Below are 17,681 nucleotides of genomic sequence, written 5' to 3' on the forward strand. Positions count from 1 at the left end.
GCATAATGTTAACCTTGGTATGTTAGTAATATATTACTAAAGCTAGATTAAAGTAATAGCTTAAACCATACAGTTGTCTTCATGTGTTTGGGTGAGCTTTCTAGAAGGGACAGCTTGTTTGGGTTAGTTCATTACCCCCCAAATAAATTATGGTGAGTGGCGCAGTGTGTCTGTTAGTAGTATTGTTGATGTTTGGATTATGTTTTTATACGTATAATCTTCGCTGTTATAAACTGTGCATTTGAGATGTATTCTGTTATACAAACGCATATTATTATTATTACTAAAACTACTGTTCCAGCCTTTTGTTTTTGTGCACACAACGTTATGTTAGAATAAAATAGTCACATTCGTTATTTGGTGACCGTAACTCGAATAGTCTTACAGTCCCTATTTAGCAGACTTATCACAGGATGGTGTGACACCCGATAGTGTCACAATATTCGGTCTTATAAATTGTGGATTTCGAACAGTTATCATCTCAACGTCTTACAAAACAACATTTCGTCTTCAGGGCAATTATCAGTTCGTGCAACCATTACCGTTCTCTTTTTCAGCCGTTTTTTTCCGTTTTTTTGCGTCTATTCCGGCATTTTCAAGTCGTTGCTACGGTTCAACCTAAGCAAAGATTTCTACGTATATTTGGAAGCTCTTTAAAGGGCGCATGTATCTCTTTTTGGGAACATAAATGGGACTAATAACACATATTAATGTCATATGAGTGTATATACATGTAAAGTGATTTATATTCATTTCTTTAAAAAAGAATTGTAATTTCTAATCAATTATGTTCGGTGAAATATGCGAACAGACCAAACTGAACAACAATCGTTTACGCCTAATTAGCCCCTTCTGCACGTTTTTTTTTATATTATTTTATCATATGGTACACGATATGGTACACGGCTCGTGTTTAATACTTTAAAACGTTCACTGTGTCTTAAATATTAGGATCCCACATTTTCACGGCAACATAACATTAATATGGATTGAAATGGATCAATATTGAATGCTAATTTTTGTTTTTAATTTTCGAATATTATGGAAAATATTGAGTTAGAGACTTGGCTCCTTTAAACATTTCTAACGCATAATGTAAAATTGATTTAACATTGTTCTTTAAATCTGCATTTCATGTTAAAATCGTTTTCAGGCAGTACAAGTCATGTATTTAACATTAACAAGGAACAAAGATAGAAGTTTCCATGCCATTAAAAAAGACCCATAAATCAATAAAGGGATTAACGATTTATTTACCGTGAATTTCTTCAAATACTGTAGAGTAAAGAAACAGGAAAGGCGCGACGACAATAGTTAATTTACCATGGAGTACACAGTCAGATGGTTAGTTCTATTGTTTATAACCCGTCACAGTGAAATGACTTGTTATTAAATATTAAATGCATCTTATTGATTCGAGTTGCTATTTTATTGTTTACTGGCATTTCTGTTCATCCATCCGAATATTTCAATTTGTTTTGTTTTGCGAAATTAAGTATTATAAGATAGAGAGGACACAAACTAGGTCATTTTTCGGGTTCAATTTTATTTCAATAATTTGATTGCGCGTAGGGGTCTTTAGCAGTGGGAGGAAACCGGAGTACCCGGGCGACCCTACTCCTTGTCACTTACAACAGGGAATCGAAACCACGCCAGTTGACTCAATGGCAGACCTTATCATACAACGCGCACGCGCTAACCATTCGGCCACCCAACACCCCGAAGTATTATAAATTGCACATTTCTTTTATTAGTCCTTTCATGTTAAAGAACACAAGAACATCACGGTATATTTTAATGAATGGTGCAGCTGTAGGTAGTACAACTTAAAACACTCTCTTATCACCATTCAGTTCGGTGCTCTGGTTAAATACAGATAATGAATGCCTATTCATTACATGGAATTCGTAGAAATAAGGGTTCCGTACCAACATGATCAAAACCCAAACCCATTTTTACATGGAAGGTGGGTACATTGTACTATGCAACAGATTTACGCCACCTCAAAAGGCGGCTAATTGTGACTTTTCATCGTTAAAGTATCTATTATTCGGCATTACCTCAAAATATCCACCTATGTCGTCGGTCGCTCTTACGCAATGTCTAGTCAACATTAAACAGCCTTGGTTTTCTGGTGTTGTCTTCCGACCTGGCTACCTGCCTATCATACTTTTTTTTAAAACTCAATGACTCAAGTAGAATGTTGGTGAAGATGTTTGATATGGTGGTCGACATTTTCTTCTCGGGGTAAAGCGAGTGAAAAGCAATTCGATTGTTTGGAGCACGATATCTTTGAAAGTGATGAAATTTGGTTTTTAGTTTCATTTGCAATTCCATGACTAATTATGCTCAACGGCTCTTTTTCTACTAAGGTGCAGATCTTCATCAATCGAATCTCTTGACTGAGTTCGATGGTGATCATTTTCTCCTCAGGTTAAACATAGATAAACAATTGGATTTGGGACACGATAAAATTGATTCTCATTCGGTGAGACTGGTGAAACTTGTTGTACAGTTTTATTGCATCCATACCTTGATCAAGTTCCATAATGAGCATTATGCCACCGCATAAAAATTCAACTTCTCCAGGCACGTATTCAGACTTAAAAAACCGTTTATGGTGATATATCACATGCGTCATTTATCTCTTGACAAATAGAAGACAAAACACTGAAGATATTAAGCAACTAATTTATTTTTTAGTTTCCTCCTCCCAAAAGGGTGCCAATGGTATCTTTACCTGCTTGTTTGGCGGTGTCGATAGCTTTCTGGATGGTGGGTTGGGCGTTGTGGAAGGTTTGTCCTGAAGTAAACATGGGGAAATAATTAACGACAACCATAAGAATACAAGTTACAATAAAATTTGTCATGGTAGTATGCAATTCACAGGCAATAATATATAAGAAAATAGAGGAATTAACGTAATTTAAAAATTTGTTCCATCTTACCAAGAATATCAGTAACAGCATCAGTGAGAGCACTGAGGGCATTCTTTCCATGTCCTAAAAGTTCAGTTCCGACTTGTTTCAAGTTGTTGACGTGATCGGTGAGTTTTCCAGTCAAAGCATCAATGGTGGGCTTGACGGCTCCGAAAAGAGCGGTACCGGCATTTTTCAAAGTTGCTCCCAAATTGGTAATGTGCTACAAGACACAAAATAAAATAAATTGTAGCAAGCTTTAGTCTCAAATATGTCCTATTCTGTGTGTTCACTTTTCTATGGGCTGTAAACCCCCTATATGGCATTACATATGTTGAAGATCCATTACGAACGTAATTAGCATACAAACTTTTCACATCTAGATATGTATCAACATTTTAGATCCTTGTCGTATATAACAACACATTTGACTGCTCTCGAATTGAGACAGTTTTCACCATATTACCATAAAGGCCCGTCCGCTTTATAATAAATGCATAACAGAATCTCAAATTTTTGGATATTACATAATATTTGATTACCTTGGTGACGGTATCAATGGCTGGCTTGAAGGTGGAGGCCAATGTTTGTCCGATAGAGGACAAAAGATCACTGATTGCACTTCTCTTGTGTCCCATTAGATGTTGGGCAGCACTTGACAACAATTTAGCTGGTTGTTCAATCAATTGTTTAAGGATGGAGCTCTGGAGAAGGTTGTGGCTTGCTACAAAAGATAAACATTCACGATTAACCCTTTGTTTTGTTTTTCTATTAAAAATAAAAAATTGAAATTTTATGGATGCATAACTATTCACAAACACCAATAAGCATACAAGGAAAATTCTCTTTTATTACTTACAAACAACTTCTTCGATTTCACTGATGAATTTGCTGATGGGTTGTCCGAAGAGTTGTGCGTTTCCAAGTTTTCCTGCTAAATCGGTGAGCTTGGCAACAGCACCGTTGAAAAGATTTCCAATGGTGTGGGAGAGAGTTGAGATCATATCTTCGCCATTCTTGACGAATTGGCCAACTTTATCAAGAAGACTGTAAATAATATAAAGCTAATGTGATTAATACTAAATTCATTAAAGAAAACCCAAACGTCGAGTGAATATACTGTGGACATCACAATACTCAAATCCCAATTAGCAAAATAGTATCAGTGTTTTACATAGAATAAGGATACTCTGCTTCGAAAATATCTTGGCAATTAGTTTTAGATTAAAAATTAATTTCAACAGAAAGGGCCCTTATTCACGAAAACTTAAACTAAGATACAATCGAAATTTTAAGAAATACTGCAATTCGATTGGCTGACCAATATGCAAATTGGATATATGCAAATTGATTGTACTGGTCAGCCAATCGAATTGCAGTATTTCTTAAAATTTCGATTGTATCTTAGTTTAAGTTTTCGTGAATAAGGGCCCAGGTTGTACCTTGTCGATAACTTATCATTGGATACTCTGGTTAAAAACAAGTAACATTTCAGAAGACAGAATTAGTTTTTGATGGTGTTGTTCTGTTATACTTACGCAACATCACGGGTGGTGGTTGTGCCTCCAGAAAGACTACCAAGAAGAGCTGGAATAAGAATGTGAGGAAGCCTACAGACGTATGTGATGTTAAATCAGTTCGGAGTCATTTCACATTAGTAATAACGGAAAATTCAATGTAACCGTGTGCCAAATTTTGCTAGAATGATATCACTTTTAAGTCAACACGTCAATAGAACTTGAAGTAATTACCTTGTGCACCCTGGGCTAAGATTTGGGATCCAGTTGTTTTCAATTCTCCGACAAGTTTACTAACAGCACTGCTGAGAAGGGGCTTAACTCCATTGTATACGTTTTTGATGTTATCACCAATGGAACTAAGAGTGGATTTGAATGAATCCAAGAAGCCGGCGTTGGCCCCAGTTAAGACAAGAGCAATGGTTAGAATGGCAAAATATTTCATTGTTGCTTTCTACAACAAAAATAAATAATGTGGTTACATTCGTGTGATTTTCATTTATACCCGTTTTAAATGATATACGTTCAGTTTCAAGATCTAAAAGATCAATTGAAATCTCACTGGTGCTGAATTAGCTGGTTATGTCAGTGTGAATTATATTTGAATAAAAACGACATAATAAGAGTTGCCCTGTTTTAGACGGCGGGGTAAAATGGTTTGCACTTTTTTTGTATGTTACGATGACTAAATTTCGAAAATTGGAATAACAACAAAAATTACAAGTACGTCGATTCGCGTTAATATCCTAGAAAGAATTCAATGGTCGATCGAGATTTAAGAAATTAACTAAACAACATTTTATAAGATTGGAGGGAACATTTAGAAATACTTACAGATTGTCTGATGTTTAGGCAATGGGGTAAGCTTACAATTCCAGTTGACTTTTATACTCTTCCGTGGAGAAAATCATGCATGTTCCTGATATTGTTTTCTATATATAGATTCTGATTATGTAGGGTATCTCTTATCTTGTGATACAATTTTAATCTCGACGCAATTTTGACACCTTTTTAGCAAATGTTAATCTAGATGAGCAAACAAGTCAGATTAGGTCAATGCTCTTATTAAATGATTTTAAAAGTGGTGAATTTCCTAGCCGATAAAAAGGGGAAATATTAGTAAGAAATATCATCACACTTTTTATTTTTATCCTACTGCTAATAAATAAATTAAATAAATGGGGTTTAACGTCCTTTTTTTCTGCAGCAACCGGGTGATGAAGACATGCAAACGCCATGCAAGTATGCCCGGACTGCGGCGCTACGGCCTACTCTTATTTCAAGTGTTCTTTTTTTGTGAAAAGTTTCTCAGCCAACAACTATATCGAACACAAGACCAGTACTGGTTAGCGAGCCATGATTAGCGAGCCAGTGCCTTACTTATTGAGCCATCTCGGCTTCCGCGAGAGAAATAGGGTTTAACGTCAACTCGACAAAAGCCAACACTTGTTCAACACTAGACTAGCACATATATGTAACTCGGGTTAATGATAGTGTTTAACTGGAGTTATATTTTAGGGCACAGATTAAGCTTTAAAGGTGTTACGCTACATCGCTGAATACTAGTCTCGTGTTTAGCACGTGTTAAGGTTGGTGTATAGCTGTTGTTATTTTTTTATGCCTGGACCTGAGCTTCTTAATTTACCACTTGTGTTTACCACCGGCTAAAATGAAAAACAGTTTTATCACTCCGTATTATTTTTTAAAACTTCCACTTTCGTTTTTGAGCATAATAGGAATAGGATTATCAAAATGCCAAATGAGCACATTAAACGTAGTATGACGTTATTTAGCCATATATTTACGCCTGACATTACAATGACGCAATATGAACTGTTTATGATATGTAGGATAAAGCACGAGACTGAGGTTATGCTGGGAAAAGAAAGACTGAAGAAAGTAACCCGAGAAAAAGAAAAAACGAGGCCAGCAAGCCGAGGTTTTTCTAGCGGTTTTTTTTTTGAGGTCTTTCTTCCCCAGTCGAGGACTTTATCTTGCTTATAAACCGTCTATGTGTACATGTACGTACAATGAGAATATCACAGAATTCCAGTAAGAAAAACCTGATATCATGTTTTCATAAGGAAAATAAAAACCTTCCTTGGAAGAATAACCTGTTACAGGTTTAAAGAAAATCTTTCAGAAGAATAATCCCAAATTCCACTGTATATATCCAAAGTCGCCCCCGACTTTCAGACCGCAAGTTATTCCGGCCATAGACTATACCCCAAAGATCAAAGGGATTTAACGTTATAGATTTATAAGTACTATTACGCCATGTCTTTTGGTGGTTGTCATCTTATAGGTCTTGTAAACCGCCCAGAAAATATTATCATGATAGTTCATGAACGCACAGCCACAATAATGTTAACATACTACCAATTTAATATTGAGGTATCATATAGGCTTCCATAGTGCCCTCCACAATCAATGTCGTTGAAAGCAACTCTATACTACCGCTTCGGTAGCTGCCTATACTATGTCGACATCCTCATCTGAAGATACATGCACACATTGTAACTTCCTCTTAACTCCAATTCATCACATAAAGCAGCAGCTTTTTCTAAGGGGCTTTACGATTGTATTATAGTAAATATGATGCATACTATAACCTTGTACTGTCCGAAAATAGTATTAAGTAACCAGTTAAATCTTCAAATTAAATATTGACCCCAAAAACATTAGTTCAGATACCAAATTTGCAATATTTTTCGTAAATTTACGTTTTCAGTCGCAGGTTATGTGGTAGGTGTACAGGTGAAAATGGTATAATAGACCAGTTAATACAAATAGGTATCTACAAAAGAAAGAATTACCAAATTTGCCATTTCATGACGATACAGTGCCAAATATGTCAAAATGATAGAAGGAAGCATCGGAAATCTATGAAAACCGTTTGTTTCTCTGAAAAATTGACGTCTTTATGCTTTTATGAGATTTCACGAAAACGACTTAACAAAAACTAAGAGTTTACCCTGAAAATTTCAGATTTTCCAGTATCCCGATTTTGGTAACTTTTAGTATGGCATTCAATACCAAACAATCATTTTTGCAGGTTTTACATAAATTGGCGGAATTATTAGGTGCATAACACATTTCAACTTTATTAAAGATACATTTCCGGGTACCAACTGGGAGATTTGATGATATATTTGGACTAAAAACATATTCAGACTAATTGATTTATCATAATTTTGCTTCAATTGTCGGGAATACCCTGGCTATAAAAAATCGATCAAATAAGGTCATCTTTGTGTCACGTGACTTACCCCTCTCGGTACCGATAAGAAGTAGGAGGAGAATTCATTGCGTACACAAGACGATGTTGTCTTTAATCTCTGACAATTTATTACAAATATCGAAGCCTAATTAAATTCTCGGATTATCCACCGCCCACATCTCTTTCCGTGAATTTTATCTCAGAAAGTGTTGTACGTCTAATTCTTCATAAAGTTTATCAACATGTACATCAAGCGCTCAATCTCCGCGTTCAACCTTCGACGTCACACGTGCAGACACTCCTAAGGGTCGGCCTGTCGATTAGGGAAACCCTTACATCTTTTGTCATGTATGCGCTCCAAGAGTGTTTTTCAGGGAATCCAGTATTTTTCTAGTAAGATTGGATATTTCTACTTCCCATATATACCAAAATTGGCATACTTTTATTGGAAATATCCACTCGATAAATACTTTTCTGGGAACGTAGCTTTAAGGCATATATATTTGTGTGCTTTACACAAATTAATGATATGCCCGAACTGTGGTTTAATTTTGAGGATAGGTTGGGCTGTAGGACCATTTCTTAAATTGTATATGCTGACTGTCGGTTTTAAGAAATCTGTACTGTATACGGACGAAGATATTAAAAACATAACCATGTCATCATTTCTATACTTTTTAATTTTTCAGTAAAGGTTTGCATCGATGCATCTAATTTTGGATATTTCTTAATAATTCATCTACTTTATTGACTACATCGTTAGCTTCATCCACAGTTTCTACAGCTTCGCTCCTGATATCAATCAACTCGTTTTCTATCATTGACATAATTCCTTCTCCTCCTGAAAAAATAAAGTAATAAGGGATTAGACCTACATGTAGAATGAATATCACATGACTTCAGAAATAGGGTATCCAGGGCATCGTAATAATTGCACGATTCATAATTAAAGGACCAACTCAACTTTGATAAATGAAATGAAATGGGTTTTTTTATTCTACTTTTCTGCACTGACTGAACTATTGACGACTTTCATGGGATCTTTTTCGTGCAAGTCAATATTTACACGTTACATCGGGCTTTTTTTTTTTGCCCCATTCAAATGTCAAGAAACGGCCCTTGCCAGGTCCTCCGCCTAGCAGCTCTGACAAGGGGAAGCCGCGTCGGAAAATCACAAGGAACTTTCTTGGCCAATCCGCGACCTCCTTGTTAGAAAGCCGGCGCCTTACTCACTGAGCAACTACGGCTCAATCAACTTTAAAAGAAACCAACTCTTATTTCAAAACAGAACTATTAAAACACGCATGGGTGAAACTTATTTTCCAGCGGAAACGCACAAAATACATGGTTAATACATTGTGGTGGGCATAAAAGAACCTTCGACAGTTAGGAACGCTATCTGGTAAAAGGACTTAGTCAATTACGTAAACATAGTAATACGAATTAATATGTGATTGTTTCCAAATAACCTTCGCATTGTATTGTATTAAAAGGCCGAGAAAGAGTTATATAAACAAAGAGAGATAACTACACCGAAAGTTGCAGTCATTCCAAGTTTACTACAAGCCTTGTTGTAATTCAGAAAAAACTATACCTACGTTATTTTCTATCCAACAGCCCTATGGCGTTTAAAATCCACATTGCTACAGTTAGCTAAAAGCATTGACAGGTGTTGTGAACGAAACCTGTTATGCGTTTCTAGATCACATGGCACACTATTTTGCTGTAGTGCTGTAATATATTATACCTTGGCTTGTAGCGTTACTACCTTGATGTACAGCGATATCACCATTACTACAGGACAATGTCGTAACAGAGTTTAAACAATATTCACTTTCTTCAGCGCTACATTACATTATCTTGAACAGTTTCTGAAATATGCTCTAGAATAATAATTATATACTACAAACTAAGTCAAATGTGTTGTAGAAATTCCAAAATCATTCAACAGAGAAATTTGTTTCCATGGAAACATAAAACATGTTAAATCCGAGACATTCCAAATTAGCAAAAAAGAAAAACACCTACTATAATAAGTTGTTGTTTATACAAAGTTTCGTGAAGGTTTTATCTTGAATGACTTATGAGATATGCTCCGGAAACAAAATTGTACACAAAAACTAAGTCAAATTTCTTTCCATGGAAGCACAAAATTATAAATCCCAGAAATTCCTAAATAGCCAAAGGCGCAACTACTTTAATAGGTTGATGTGTGTACAAAGTTCAAAAAGATATCTTGAACGGTTTACGAAATATGTTCGAGAAACTAAATAGGGACGGACCGACGGACAAACGGAGCGCATTTCACTACCCCCACCACCCCAGAAACTTTGTTCGGCACGGGAGAGTAAGTTACGCTACCTGAACCATAACAGTAAATGGGATGTGTACTGGGGCAGAAATTTGCTTCATAAGTCCAGTTTCCATGTAAACATACATCCAGCACGGGTTCATTACCCATACACATGAAATAATTTCTCCAATACCCTCCTGTTATATTAGAAAATCGTGGATCACTGTAAGTATCGCCTTGTTTATATCCTAGCTGTTTACATATTAGATCGGTGTTTGAAGAGTAAATAGTGCCACAAAGATAATTCCAGGTATTGTTGTATTTCACTTGTACAAGACCATTATTAGATTTATCACCACCAACCAGCCTGTATTCATTTACTGAAATTTAAGAATGAGTCTGTTCACATGTCCTTATATATGTCAACGTATATTTAAATATCAAACACAAAATTAAATATGTAAGAAAGCTAAATGTCAAGGATTTAACATTGAAGTCAATATAGATATAATTACTAGTCTGATTCCATATTCAGTTTTGATAAATGCGGTAATGGTTAAAACTCACAATCGTCATCATTATAACAGTATACGCTAGCACTTGACTGGGGATCACAATAGAAATTGCTGTTAAATTTTGTTGTTCGACATGACTTCAACCTGGTTTCAGTACCGTTACATTCTACAGCAGATAACCACATAGGCTTAGAAATATCTCCAGAATAGCTATATGAGTAGCCATAATGATAACCAGCCTCTCTACACGCAACTTGGCTTTCTTCATCACCCCATCGATCTGGGCAGATAGTTCCCCACAAACCATTATAGTAGACTAAAACTTGACGATCAGAGATGATCATCATATCCCCATCTTGATCTGAAACAAGATGCCATTGTTAATCTATTATAGGACTACGATCTCATAGTGTGTTTCACCACAATTTTAAAGATACCTTATGTAAGACTAGTAAAAGTTATATCGGCCTATTGCAGGTCTTTATTTTGTTTTCAAATGTTATATAAATTATTATTTAGATATGTATTTTACCTGACAAGCTCATAATCAGCTCGATAGAACATCCGTCCCGTTTAATTATTTAGCGTTAAAATGTATAATGTGGCTTTGTTTATTATCGAAACTATTTGAGCAAAAGCTTAACAAAACATCGAACATAAATAACTTCTCTTTTAAATTTGACTGAAATTTTCAACATATTCATTTTTGTATTTTCTATTTTTGAACTGTTATGGCAAGGACGACCATCCCTTTATCTAAACCTTACATTATACATCTTTAATTTAAATTTTGCTAAAGAACAAGACCACAAGGCATTTCCGTGTTAACTATTAGCTGAAACAGCATTGAAACACGGGTTGTCAAATTGGTCCGTAAACTGATATAATTACAAGAAAACTATCCCGTAATTACAAAACAAAATATCTTGTAACTACAAGATATGGAGAAGCCCATTAGGGTCATTCACATGAAACAAAACTGTTCTAACTACATGTAGTGCATTCAAGGTCGCCCTACACTGATGTATGGAATAGCTAGGCCAACGAAGTACTTTTTTTATGTTACGGGATCGGCACATTCAGGTCATGCTGCCATTAATATCATTTCATGCCCTCATTAAAAACCATTCATTAAGTTCATACACTCATTAACTTCATAGTCCCACAACCTTCATACTCTCATTTATTAATGATTCATTGATTCCATGCTCTCCTTAAAGCCACGGAACGCCATTTAGATTTTTCAGAAAATTTTGTTAATCCAAGTCTGAATATACACAAGCCTGAGTATTAAAGAAATCAAATCAAGAGCGCAACGATAGATAATTTGCAGGCTTGGATTCAATCGAATTAAATAGAGGCACTACAAAGGGGTTCAGCGAAACGTAAAGATGGTAACGACTTGTTTAAAAGGGATATAGACGAAACGGCGCTAATCCAAAAAGACTAAAATTTATATAACTGTGTAAAGTAAAAACGAGCAAAACAAAACGGCCAAAAATGTTATAAAAATTTACATAAATATACATCAGTGGGTTCTTATTAAAGGGCCAATGGCACTATTTTTTTTTAATCTTGAAATATACAAAAATGGTTCTAAAAGCACATGTTAATGTAATATGAAGGTATGTAAAGTGATTTATATTCAATTTATGAAAAACAAATATTGTAATTTCTAATCAATTATGTTCGGTGAAATACGCGAACAGTTTCGATTTTTTTAGAAAAATATAAATAGCGTTCTGTGGTTTTAAGGAGAACATGAAATTGATAACTGATAGCAATGGGAGTATGACTATAATGAGACTATGAACTTTATGATTTCAATGCAGGCATGAAAATAAAGAATGATATTTATGGAAGCATGACATGAATGTGCCGATTTTGTAACAGCAAATAAAGTACGGCGTTGACTTAGCTATTCGATAAATCAGTGTGTGGCGACCTTGAAATAAGTTTGATTGACCCTAGTGGACTTCTGTACAAAATGACCCAATTACAAGTTATGAATATTATTATTATTAATTTTTTTTTCTTTTTCTTTTGTTTGATGGGAATTTACAAGATTTACCGTCACGGTTAGGCATTGAAGCTCGTACCCTAAGCGGGCGATTTGTGGAGGGGGAGGGGGCACGTTGTAAAATCAAGAGGAACAGTATCGGCACGCACCGAATGCTAACCTAGCGTCGCATGTTAAACATATATAGGCGGCAATAATTTGAAATCTTTGTTGAAAATTAATTTTTTTCGAGAATTAAGCTTGGTTATATCCTATTTTTAATTGCCAAAGTTAAAACTGAATCAGTCCTAGTAAATCTCCAAGCGTATATAATATTATAATATAATTATTTTAATTATTATTTTAGAACTGCAGGTTTCTATCAATTAATAAGCTGTGTGCGCCCTGGGGTTTTTTTTATAAACAATATTCAGTAAATATCTGAATTTGGATTGGGCAACAGGTAATGCCTCTGTGTAACCCATGTCTCTGATATAATTACATGCACACAGTATGAAATAAATATAGTATGCATACATAATTACATAAAATAAATATAGTATACACATATAATTACATAAATATAGAACATATTGGATACATATAATGGAGAATACATATATTTTTTATAAATATTTTAATAGGTAGCAATTGATTCTGAAAGAACTGGTTGGTACTGGTTATTGGGTAAGGTATAAAGCCTACACAGCGTACACTCATCTAACATCTCCAAATCTCACAAACCAGTTACGATAGGTGAGAATATACGATGATTGTACGGTGTGAAGGGCTGAAAATAATGTAAGAATTGTTTTATGGAAATTTAAATCTTTTTGTTAGATGAATAAATTGTTGAACTTCTTGCAAAATAAGTGTGTTTATTTAAGGACTAAGTTTTGTTAAGCCATACAACAGACAACTGATAGTCTTTTAATTATATTGAAATTTTGGGTTGTCTGTTTTCTTGCATCTGAATGTAAGGGGCATAAGAGCAAATAATGTTCGTGATGTGATTATCGACCTGTCTGAGAAATTTATGGCCTTGTAGGTTTGAGCACGATAATCTTAGCTTGTCTGCGATATCACATCGGTGGAAGCGAATGCAAGATAAAGCTATTTCACACACATAATCTTAGTTTACGGTGTATTATTTGTAATGATCTATTCCCTAAATAGTAATATGGTGGTACGATGGTATCTATTTTTTTTTAGTGAATTTCCAAAGATAGTGAGGGACTTAGAGTTTCTAATTTCAACGTCAAGTTTATTCTCGTGTGTACTTGAAGGGATGAAAGATTCGGGAAAAATTTCGGTTCTTTATCTGATTTCATCTATTTTAACTTTGTTACTAAGGGTATAATTACTAGGAGTAGGGGAGGGGGTGGGTGAGGTCAGAGAGATATGACTAATTTTATATATTAATTTTGATTTATGACTTCGTCGTGTTTTCGAGAGTGGAGCAAACCCAGTCCCTTTATAGGGCAAGGCAAGAGCCATGCAGTACCTCTAACCGCCCCAAAACGTAGTGCGATGTGCATCTAATTGTATGGATTCTAATTTGTTACCTAAGTAATCGCTGCACCCATCCTAGATGATATCGGCATAGTCAAAGTGTGGAAGAAAAGTATATTTTAGAGAGCAAAGGCAATTTACTAGTTTTGATACTTTACTTACAATGCTATCTATGTGATAATTTCATTTACAATTATGTTGAAAGATTATGTTCTGATTTGTACCTGGTTCATACATAACGGTGGTTAAACTATCTGGCGTTTAGTAGTAATTGTTAGCGTCTTTTAAGGGGATAAAAGTAACTAGCCATGCCTCGGCCCAATTTTTAATGCAATTTAAGTCATGGTACCAATTTTAAAGTATAGAGAGGTATCGTCAGCAAATAATCTGATGTTTGAATTTATGTTATTTGCAATGTCATGTATATATATTTTAAAAAAAATAGAGGGCCTATCTCTGTGGAACACCAGAGTAAAATTCAGGGGATATATATATATTAATGCAGTACTCTACCATGATTTACAGCATTATCACCATTACCACAGGACAATGTCGTAACAGAGTTTAAACAATATTCACTTTCTTCAGCGCTGCATTCCATTAAACTGTCTTCATAACCATGGCATCTATATCTTTTATTTATACTTGAACGATGAACGTTGAAATTGTTTCCTGGAAGGATTCGTCCACCAGATGGAAAACCCAATTCTCTACAAACAACATTGACAGCATTTTGATCAAAATCATCGGCACAGACTGTTTTATATTCATTTCCTTCATTAACCAGTAGAGCACCAGATGAATTGCTGAATTTAGAACTAAGACGAACTGGAATAAACCAATTAGAGATTAAATAGTATTGTACCGGTCATTTATATGGTAACATCAGCTAATATGTATAATTACCTAGTAATACGTATCACACATTATCTATAAAGTCAGAAGATGGTTTCTGACTACGTGTCACACAGTATCTATGTAGCCAGAAGATGGTATCTCATTACAGTGTCAAAATCTCAGATACATTTCACTGAATAAAACTGGTTATTTCGATTGAATTACTCTCAACAATCAGATAGAGTTGGGGAAAATTTTCTTATTTGCTCATTCATTTTTGCTGAACTCAAGCAAGCAAAATATTGCCAACATATTAGTATATTCCTGATACAGAATGAAAATAAGAAATTAATAAAAGCTACCTGAACCATAACAGTAAATGGGATGGGTAATGTGGCAGAAATTTGCTTCATAAGTCCAGTTTCCATGTAAACATACATCCAGCACAGGTTCATTACCCATACACATGAAATAATTTCTCCAATACCCTCCTGTTATATTAGAAAATCGTGGATGACTGTAAGTATCGCCTTGTTTATATCCTAGCTGTTTACATATTAGATCGGTGTTTGAAGAGTAAATAGTGCCACAAAGATAATTCCAGGTATTGTTGTATTTCACTTGTACAAGACCATTATTAGATTGATCACCATCAACCAGTCTGTATTCATTTACTGAAATTTAAGAATGAGTGTTCACATGTTCTTATATATGTCAATGATTACCGAAATATCAAACGCAAAATTCAATATATAAGAAAGCTAAATGTCATAGATTTAACATTGAAGTCAATATGGATATAATTACTAGTCTGATTCCATATTCAGTTTGGATAATGAGGTAATGGATTAAAGGGTAATGGTAAAAACTCACAATCGTCATCATTATAACAGTATACGCTAGCACTTGATTGGGGATCACAATAGAAATTGCTGTTAAATTTTGTTGTCCTACAAGACTTCAAACTGGTTTCAGTACCATTACATTCTACAGCAGATAACCACATAGGCTTAGAAATATCTCCAGAATAGCTATATGAGTAGCCATGTTGGTAACCAGCCTCCCTACACGCAACTTGGCTTTCTTCATCACCCCATCGATCTGGGCAAATTGTTCCCCACAAACCATTATAAAAGACCAAAACTTGACGATCTGAACTGATCATCGTATCACCATCTTGATCTGAAACAAGAGGTCGTTGTTAATATACATGTATACTAGGACTAAATGTTCACCATTTTTTTCAACATTATTTTAATTTCCACTGTATTAAAGTATATAAATTTTTAGCCGGGATATACTCATTACGTTTTGTTTACGTCTCTGTATTTTCACGTTCGGATCAGAGGTGATGCGATTCGAAACGTAGTGGAGCGTTATCGTCACGATATGATCTCCCGTTCGGATACGACCAGGTGAGTTCCGATAGATTGCCCCTACTGAGTCCACGATCCGGGTTCCCTATTTGGTTCACTCTGGTATGTGCAGGTACGTTCGGATAAGTTCCGATGCGATGATCAGCAACCGATGCGTTCTGTTGCGATAGGATACGATTGTGGTCGCAATGTCTTTCACGATAGAGATCAAGAGAAATCTTGATTTGAGCTACGATTGGACCCCAACGGGTATATATATATAAATATAGCCCGACTGGCCATGGGCTTCATTATCTCCTGAACTTTTACGAAGTGAAAACTACAAGCCACATTTATGGATGGTGACAGGCATTCAGGATGATGGCAATGTGACATTATTACTGTATGCTAACAATATCGCCGGGGAAGAAGACGAGCAGCAGCCAGCCACAACCCCAACCTCAAAGGGCCAGGAGAGCTGCTGTCAGGGAGTTCTGTGTACGGCCATAGCTCACACAGACACCCAATTGAGGCTGGAGGAGCTAATAGCGTTGCAAAACTACACACGGTTAAAGTCACAGGTGGTGACCCTATCAGTATAGGCCGAACTCGCAAGTTTCTGGCAACACCGATCACCTTCGTTGTCTGTTTACGGTTAGCTCTGCCCGAGAACAGACACCAAGCTAGTTGACCGACATTTTAAGTCCTAAATCGACGATTCCATTAAATGAAATTGAAAAGGTTTATTTGGTCTTTGTGTGTACCGACCATGGCTAGGATGCTGGCTGGGAGGCTAGAGGTGGTAGTGTTTGAGTCCTGCTAGGGATACAGATAGACGCAACATTTGGGGTTTGGCTGGTGAAGGTATGTGTGTGCATGGGGGGGGGGGGTGTTTAGTGCTACTATTCCTGCAAAGGAGGCCACATTTCTGGCATCCAACGTCTGCTTGGATGGCCGAATGGTTAGCACGCGCGCGCTGTATCATACGGTCTGTCATTGAGTCAACTGGCGGGGTTTCGATTCCCCGGTTGTAGGTGACAAGGAGTAGGGTCGCCTGTCCAACCTCGTGGGTTTTCTCCGATTCCTCCGGTTTCCTCCCACTGCTAAAGACCCCTACGCGCAAGCGAATTATTGAAATAAAATTAAACCATATGTTAGCCCCGAAATGACCTAGTTTGTATCGAGTGGACGTTAAACCCCATTTCTCTCTCTCTCTCTCTCCACTCTTCTTGGCGCGTTTCCTCAGCCGACCCACCATGGTCCGTATGCTTGTGTACCATATTTTAGGTTGCACCAAAGTGGTCTCCATCTTGGAATTTTGTGGAGCCCAGAGATCCTCCTTTTCCTCCCACTGCTAAAGACCCCTACGCGCAAGCGAATTATTGAAATAAAATTAAACCATATGTTAGCCCCGAAATGACCTAGTTTGTATCGAGTGGACGTTAAACCCCATTTCTCTCTCTCTCTCTCTCCACTCTTCTTGGCGCGTTTCCTCAGCCGACCCACCATGGTCCG

At 36.1% G+C, this 17,681-nt stretch overlaps 1 long non-coding RNA gene across 1 annotated transcript; it reads right to left on the reverse strand.

The window, feature by feature from the left end:
* Positions 1-2,677: 2,677 nt before the first annotated feature.
* On the reverse strand, positions 2,678-5,284 carry LOC126808428 (uncharacterized). The gene is made up of 7 exons (XR_007674636.1): positions 5,270-5,284; positions 4,670-4,889; positions 4,457-4,505; positions 3,778-3,965; positions 3,461-3,642; positions 2,949-3,141; positions 2,678-2,803 (listed from the first exon to the last, which is right to left on the reverse strand). It is a non-coding gene; the product is annotated as an uncharacterized LOC126808428 (long non-coding RNA).
* Positions 5,285-17,681: the final 12,397 nt, after the last annotated feature.

Source organism: Patella vulgata, chromosome 1 (genome assembly GCF_932274485.2).
Source record: "Patella vulgata chromosome 1, xgPatVulg1.2, whole genome shotgun sequence".
Taxonomy (NCBI): domain Eukaryota; kingdom Metazoa; phylum Mollusca; class Gastropoda; family Patellidae; genus Patella; species Patella vulgata.